General features: G+C 43.8%; 1 protein-coding gene across 1 annotated transcript in view; it reads right to left on the bottom strand.

The window, feature by feature from the left end:
- LOC125742804 (ankyrin repeat and fibronectin type-III domain-containing protein 1) overlaps window positions 1-7,659 on the bottom strand; it is a 234,256-nt gene extending 226,597 nt beyond the window's left edge. The window contains exon 1 of the mRNA XM_049015164.1: window positions 7,440-7,659. The gene's annotated coding sequence lies outside the window, so the exon portion shown is untranslated. The remainder of the gene's footprint in view (window positions 1-7,439) is intronic.
- Between the last annotated feature and the right edge of the window lie 1,195 nt (window positions 7,660-8,854).

The following is an 8,854-nucleotide window of genomic DNA, read 5'->3' on the forward strand; positions in this document are numbered from 1 at the left end:
CTGTTTAGGCTACTGTTTCACAACTAAACAAAACACACCTAAAAAAAAACTGATCCATATAATCAGTAGATACAATGATTTTGTCTGATACATGGCTACAATACTTGTTAGGAATGTGTTTCGTCCTCGCACTCTGCATGCGTGATGAATTGGCCTCAGAAACACATGGATTCATAATATGAGATAAGGAATGTGCTCTTGCTCTTGATTATTTTTTAAATTTACACTCATTGACAAAAAAACTTAAGCACCCAGACGGAGTGGTGGAAATGAGATGAATCTGCACGTAGTGAAAGGTCATGTGACTGTATCACAATGACTATAATATCAGATCAAACGGACAACAGAGTTGGCAGTATGGGCGCACTGCTGGCCCCACATGAGTAGGGTGTGGCACCCCCCCGGGCCTGGATACATGCGGCGATACGGTAAGGAAATGAGTCGTACAGCCGTTGTATCCTATCCTGCGGCAAGTCGGCCCACAGCTGTTGTAGCTGGCCCTTGAGATCCTCCATTTTGGCACTGGGTCTGACATAACATCCGAGCTGATTTCACACATGTTCGACTGGGGAAAGATCGGGGGACCAGGTTGGACACAGGAGGACCTCAACATGATGCTGGCAATGCATAGACACATGGGCCGTGTGTGGACTAGTGTTGTCTTGTTGATCGACTGTGTCAGGGTGCTGTCTCAGGAGGGGTAAGACATGCGGATGCAGAATGTCACTGGCGTAGCGCTGTGCCGTCAGGTTCCAGGAATCATTACCAGAGATGACCAGAAGTCATACTCTATGACTCCCCACACCATGATGTCATACCCTATTTCTCCCCACACCATGATGTCACACCCTATGGCTCCCCACACCACGATGTCACACCCTATGGCTCCCCACACCACGATGTCATACCCTATGACTCCCCACACCATGATGTCATACCTTATGGCTCCCCACACCAGAATGCCAGGAGTAACACCGGCGTGTCTCTCCACAACATTGGCAGGATTGGTCCTCCCCTCTTGGTGCCAACATACGGGCACACAACGGTCATCAGTGGTAATGCAGAACCGAGATTCTTCACTGAACATGGTACGATGCCACTTGTCATCAATCCATGCCTCCCAGTTACAGCATGGAGTTAACGGCAGCCTACACGTGGGATGGTGAACCCGTAATCCGGCTGATGCCAGTCGTCGAGACACGGATGTCATGGGGTTCTGTTATGCTTGGCGCACGAAATGACGATCCCCCCATTGTTTGGTCTGTCTTGGGCGACCAGAACCTTTACAACATGTTTAGGTGCTCTCACGTGCCCATTGGTCCCAACATCGGGCGACAGTGACATCTGCATGCCCCTCATACCGGGCAATTGCACGATACGACCCCCTAGCCTCATGCAAACCGCAATGCCACCCCTATGAAGTGCTGCTAGTGCTGGTAATGCTGTCTAATGCGTCTAGGAGGCATCCTCTCTGTCTGGTGACTAGACATGCCAGCTCCTTGCAAATCAAGTCATTTACATACCCATCGCTGCTCTGTATGTGCACCAAATTACATCCAAATCGGACCATTACTTCTGAGTGCTTAACTTTTTTTGTCAATGACTATATTTTTTTGGGAAAGTGAGGGTCTGCCCATATTGCCCCCCCCTATTTCCGACACCCCTGGCTAAGGGCCTTGCTCGAGGGCCCAATGGAGACGTGGCTACCATGTCGAACATGAGATTCAAACCGGAAAACTTCCGATCACAAGCACAGAAGCCAAATCTGCCATCGATGACATCCATTGTCAATGTGATGCGCTGATTGTGTTCCGGCACTTTAACGCCATATAGATTCAGCATATTCCTCACATCTCATGAGCTGAGGAATCTCTGCAGGTAAAGAGAGGCAAACAGCAACCCCAAAATCGAGTCCCCAGGAGAAGCCTGCTTCGGAACGATAAGCATATTGCACCGCTGCCGGAATACAGAGCAGCATTTAGCTTCTCTGGCATCACCTGTACACAAGGCAGTGTGAAGGAGGCGGGCAGATGAGGTTGGGAAGCATCTCTGCAAACACTCGAATGCTGTGAAAATATCAAGATGGCTCATTCAGTAGAAAGCACCCCAGAGAGAAAGTAACACGATGCGCGGAGCCAGTCAACCAGGAAGGACTAGACAGCCTGGCTGTGTATTCTCCATATATTGCATATTATATTTCCCTGAAGGCCAGCTGTAAACAATTTGCTGAATTTGTCATGGCTGTCAGTAAAATGAGGCTCTTGTCCCACACCTTTCCCTGCGAGGCTTCTCCACAACAATCAGGCATCCACCTAGTGTCCCCATCCACCTACTTCCTACATCCACACCGGGGGCAGCTTCCCCACGGCCCAGCAATCACACTCTGACACATCAGAAATGCTGACGCTGGCCTGGTGACAGAGTGGGGAATCCGGACCCCTCCCACAAAGCCTACAGTTCCCACCCAGCCGCACTATCAAAGCGGCAAAGGATAACTTCTTTCCCACTGTGACGCAAAACTGGCAGCCTAACATAATAAGATGTGGAAGGAAAATATATGCAAAAGGAGACACTGTGTCGCAGTAGTGTAGCCAGAAGCACAGTTTGCTGTCTGAAAAGTACATTCTGAACTGAACATGCCTTCCTTCTAAAGGACAGATAAAATAATGTCTGAGCTCTGTGGAAGGATGGATTTTGAATGAATCTATAATGTAAATGTATGTGAAAACCTAAAAACTTCCTCTACCAAATACATAAAATTGTGATTGTATTGCTATAATAGATTGTTTAAATATTTATTCACTTCTTTGTGCGGGCAAACAACGCCAAACGAGAGCGGTCTCTTAAACATTCAACAGCCTGCCCCAACAATGATGACTTCCTCACGGCCTAACGCTGATGAATAAACCCCTCAGATGTTCACCCAGTGTCCCCCGAGGCAGGTCATATTGATATAAGCCAGAGAAGCTGCTGCAAGGTCCTGCAATTCACAAAGAAAGCGGAGGCCTTTCTCATTTTACAGGGAAATCCTGTAAGGACCCTCCGAAGGACTCTCCCTTTCACTCTCAAGTGACATGTCATAAAGACATTTCATGCTCCAGAGGATATTATATATCAGTTCCAGATATGAGCTTCTGAGCTTCCCAGTCCATCTGCTTTGTGACACAAGTCAATGGTGTTTGAACCAACATGGTCACTCGTTTTCAGCTCCCTGTATCTCTCCTGAGAGACACAGACACGGTCATTCTGCACATCAGCGCAGGCGCCCAACATTCCCGGTAGGTTCTGCATTATGGGAAAAGGGCATGAAGCCTTTGCCCACCACATAAACCACATGTAAGAAAAGCTTCTCAACGGCTGCTTTGTAAAACACATTAACCCTATTAAGATGGGGTTAGCTTGGCACCTCCTCTCGCAGCATGATGACATTTCCACTTCATAATGTCACTCATCAAACATAACGGATTCAAATCCTGACTTTGGCTGCAGAATAAGTATGCTACCTGAACATCAGCAGTCTCTGATGCTATTGCTTTCAATTTTCAGTTAATGTAAAATAATAATAATAATAATAATAATAATAATAATAATAATAATAATAATAATAATAATAATAATAATAATAATAATAATAGGGGCGGCATGGTGGTGCAGTGGTTAGCACTGTTGCCTCACACCTCTGGGACCCGGGTTCAAATCTCCGCCTGGGTCACATGTGTGTGGAGTGTGGAGTTTGCATGTTCTCCCCATGTTCTCCCCATGTCGTCGTGGGGTTTCAGTCCAAAAACATGCTGAGGCCAATTGGACTTGCTAAATTGCCCGTAGGTGTGCATGTGTGAGTGAATGGTGTGTGAGTGTGCCCTGCGATGGACTGGCCCCCCATCCTGCGTTATTCCCTGCCTCGTGCCCATTGCTTCCGGGATAGGCTCCGGACCCCCCGCGACCCAATAGGATAAGCGGTTTGGAAAATGGATGGATGGATGGATAATAATAATAATACAGACGCTCTTCTACTTACGAACTTTCAGACGTACAAACGAAGAGAACTTTAAATCCAGATTGTGTTACTTGGGCTCCTGTCCGCAACATCAGTTTTTTTTTCTTCTGGCCGCTATTCCCGCCGCACAGCAGCGTAGCGTGCGTACTCCCAGCATCCTAGTTCTTTGTACTTGCGTATACCCTTAAAATAATGTTGAATAATGACTTACGAACATTTCAAGTTACGAACGGCCATTCGGAACGTATCTCGTTCGTAAGTAGGGGAGCGTCTGTAATAATAAAACAAATTCAGTACTAAAGGAGGTTGTTATACATCTTCAGGAAAAGAATCCAAAACACATCAGTGCAGAGGTATCTAAAATCCATTTTGGGCTTACAGGCAATGTTAAAAAATGTTTATAAATGTTTATTGTCCTATAAAACAATTCTGTCTTCAACAGAGTTCAAAGGGTGAAACAGTTACTTAAATCAAATTTTGATAAAACTGGAATAAATCCTGTTTGTTTGGACTAAATGTCTTCACGCCCAAATTAGACATCTGCTCAGAATGACATCATGTGATTTAAAAAGCAATACAAAAAAGCAAATCCTCCTTCCTTCACTGGAGTCCAAATCCCTCTTTCCCCACTTCCAGTCCCCCCCCCCCCCCGCATTTCCGATCTGTTCCTAAGACAATTCGATTACTCTCTCCAGCTTTTTCCTGCTTCCATTGTGGAGCTGTCCAACACACCAGATGGGCAAGAAAACACGGACGAAAAAAAACGAAAGGAAATTGAGTCCACGATGTTAGCATCCTTTTCCTAGCAGGCAGTTAACGTCAGCACTGAACACGCTCTGGTACCAACGCAGGAAGCCCATGAAACGTCATCCTAGAGATGCATGATATACAGGCAGGACACCCAACTTACAGACAATCTGTACTTACGAAACGCCTATTATCTTAAAAAATTTTGGTTAAATACAATGGTTCATAATAACGAACGCTCACGCTACTTTGTGGCGCTCCTGAAAATGTTTCATAGCTTCAGCAGTTTGTCTACTCCAAGCACAGTACAGTACCGTATTTAGTTTTTTGTTACTTTTATTATTACTGCATAATTAATATAATTATTATGTACTGTATTATCATGTTTCTGGCTTACCTACAAATTTGCGAAGCTTAGGAAATGGTTCTCATGCGTAACCTTGGGTTGGTGTGCACCCACAGTCCCCTAACCCTACACCATGTGGCTGGCAGGTGACTTAAGAACTCTGTTGGGCCTCACTTAAGATCATCAGATGAAGGGATGCCCCCCCACCCCCCCCCCACCCCACAGGGCAGCGATGCCATAGTACCACAGGGCTGTCAGAAAGGTTCAAGGTAGACACAGGCATGAACAGACATTCCTTAGCATTCCCTGCTACATGGGAGTCATGCAAAAAAACATGCGGGAGGACTCTGGAGCCAAGATGAGTGAATGGCTGGCCAGATCTTCAGTGTGGGCTTATAATGGCTCTGTTTAATGAAGAAAAAGAGCAAAGTGACCACACAAGCTACTGCTGTCTGTACGCATCACACACATGAAATCAAAGAGCTGCAAAGATATACCGTTAAAGCAAGCAGAGGCAGTTCTACTTTCCAATAGGTGAAATATCTTGTTACTACACCCTGCGAATGCCTCGCGCACTGGAAAGACGCTGTAGGCATGTACACTGCGTTCACTACAGCTGCAGAATAGGCAGCTCACCATGTTCGCCTCTGCTGCTAAAGGCTGCCCTGAATTGCCATTGAGTGGAGAACAAAAGGCCTGATTCATGTACCGGCCAAGGAGGAGAAGCGGAGGATCCTTGCTTTGGCTCCCTATTTAAAGCTGCTCAGGGCCTATTCACACGGCTCTGTCGGTCTTGGCTTTTTTTCTGAGCACAGTTGGATGCTTGGAGTATGCCGTTCATTTTTGACTCGTTGGAGGTCTACAGTGTGCACGGGCTACAGGAGAATAGGGCCATCAGTGGGATGCTGAGTTCTTTGTTGACGGGCACTTAAATTCCTCAGGAAATACATTTTTAGACCCCCAAGGCACGTGCGCTAAACGAATCCCATAATTCCTGTCCATTCGCTATCAGCATTACGTGAACCTAAACAAAACAACATATTTATCCCTTGCTCACTGTTCTCACACAGTTCTCCATTTATAAATGTATTACTAATAACAGGTTTGTGTGTAACACATATTTACTAACTTACTGATAACACAGGAAACGGTTCTGCAAATGTATAGTCTACCTTGTATTAAATCCATAATTTTATCAAAGATCTTCCATATGTTGGTAAGATATCTCTTCTAAGGAAGCACCTGCAAGTGGGTGAATCTGTATACATTTCTAACAAGTCTCTTTTTAAGCAAAACGACATTACATGGGCAATGATTAACCTTTTATAAACAACTTCTCAAGCCACATTGTCTGATTCTGTCTGGTAAAATCCAAGAAGAAATGCAAGTGTTTGTCACCCACTATGTGTGTCCAAGAAGGTTTTGGATGACCATTATCTTTATGCATTTTTAAAGGTCAGCACAGAAGCCTGTTCTGAGAGAATGTCTGCATGCAGCATTATTTTGCTTGGCTAACCGCTGTTATCCTTGGCTGTCTGGTATCCAAAACTGTCTGCGAGGGCTGTGTAAAGTTCGACAACTGCGTAGTCGTTTTGTATTAAAAAGGAAACCTAGCGTGTTAATAATAATAATAAAAGCAAATCATGAGTACGCGCTCACATGCATTTTCAAAACACAGATTGCAGCTTCATAAATATAGCGTTTTAACAAATATTTACCTGAAAGGCGTGATTTAACAGCAACAATAGTTAATACAACGAAACCACACCACGACAATATGTAGATGCCGCCTTTGGTAATTAAAATATAAGTGTCATAAGTTATTAACTTTATTATTAGATATTTGTATGCATTTATTTCGTAATTAATTTTTAAAATATCGTTTTTCGCAGGTTAACAGTTTCCAAATTATATATAACCTGTCTATTTGATATCAATCGCATTTATTGAAAGAATAAAACCAAAGGAATTTCTTAGAGGGTTGAAGTGATTAAAAATACTTAACAAGAGCTGAGAAGTGATTTAGTCATGAGTTTACAGTCCTAACATTTCTATTTTATTGCTGTGCAACAAAACTGTCACCTTCTATACAAATGTACTTCGTCATGACAACAGAAGTTTCGTTGGTGACATAAAAATTACCCCCGTTTTTCGCTTTACCTACACATATTAAAAGTATTACCCAGGGTCAGCTTTACTATGCCAAAACGTGCGTCACTAGAACCCAAAGCACGCCACTCCTATATATTTTGAATGAAATAAATCCACCCATGCAGCAATGCTGGTATGTAAAAATGCCTTAATGACCGAAGGGAGGACAAGATGTAGTTTCACTCTTTCATCACATACCGTCTTCACAAAGAGGTCGTCCCAGTAACTTCACAGCGGTCCTTTGGAGGAATGTGCGAGTTGAAGCCGCCGATCCCTCCAGCCCAATTCATAAAAGCACCACGTGAAGCCCAGTCGCCCCTTCTTCTTTCAACACCGATGGTCGAGCTATGAAAATAAGTAAACTTGAAGCGGTTTCATGTGGAGTATAAGCGCAGTATCCCGCTCTGCGGAGCCGCTCTCATTCATTACTCAAGCCCGCGATGCGGCTCACGAGCGCGCCCCGCTCCGCCCCTTTGGAAAAACCCCGCCCGGCACGCTCATTTATTGTCGCAAATTTAATGGCAAAAAGTTCAAAGCGGCCCTTAACGAGTGCCCATGTGGTTATTATTATGGGTGGCCGGTGTTAGGGCGTAAATAAAATTGACCGAAGTCATTAAATATTCGAAGTTACCCGTTTTGAAGAACTACCTGAAGTTTCATTATGGTCATTATTGGAAATACAGAGCCAAAGCATATTGTATTTGGATTAAATGCATTTCTGTCGATTTCCACACATTAAGGGAATAAACAAATTTAGAGAACTGGTCCAGTGTCAGAAGGTGTGACCCCAAACAATAGATTACGTATATACAAATATTTGGGAAACAGCGTTTAATAGAGTTTAAACAGAGTTTACTATTCTATAATACAGAGTATTTATTTTAGAATAAGATTCATTAGGGTAGAACCAATTCAAATGCAATAATATTACAAAATACAGTCCAGTAAAACAGGGTTAATCGTTAAAATTACAACATTGTGTCAATCCCAGTTTTGTAATATGCAAAGTGAATTACCAAAGTGCATTCCCAAAGTATGAAAGTACAAAGGCTGACATCTGTTAGTGTGATGAATGAATGAGACACGGACGAACGGATGTTACGTGGAACTGTAATACTGATCCTCACCTTTTTTTTTTTACTAATAATCCTCTCAATTCAAAATGAACTGACTGACTCCAGTTTGGAAGAGTTTATCCAAGGCTCACAGAGTCCTGTATCGTAACAAATAAGCTATATTACAATATCGTACAATATTAAGGGTACCGATGAAATTCCAGAAAGGTTTATTGACTTTTTTTAATAAAAAATGTGTTTTAGCCTTTTTTTTAAAACAAAAAATATGCAGTGATCGGCTACATGAAGTGTGGGTTATGCTGACGCAACACCTTGGCTAAATGAAAGCTGTTGTCACACCGGGGTTCCGGGTGAAATAGAAAACCGTATTTATTATTTATTGTTGGCACAACAGAAGACATTCCGTCCGATATTAGTCTACCCTAATCTCGGATAGGACAAAGAGCGCTCAGCTGGGGGGGCGGACAAACAGGAGGGAGCTAAGCAACCAGACAACCAAACGAGGCAAAACACGCTGGGGCGGCTTTCCTGGGTGTC

Source organism: Brienomyrus brachyistius, chromosome 5, assembly GCF_023856365.1.
Source record: "Brienomyrus brachyistius isolate T26 chromosome 5, BBRACH_0.4, whole genome shotgun sequence".
Classification (NCBI taxonomy): domain Eukaryota; kingdom Metazoa; phylum Chordata; class Actinopteri; order Osteoglossiformes; family Mormyridae; genus Brienomyrus; species Brienomyrus brachyistius.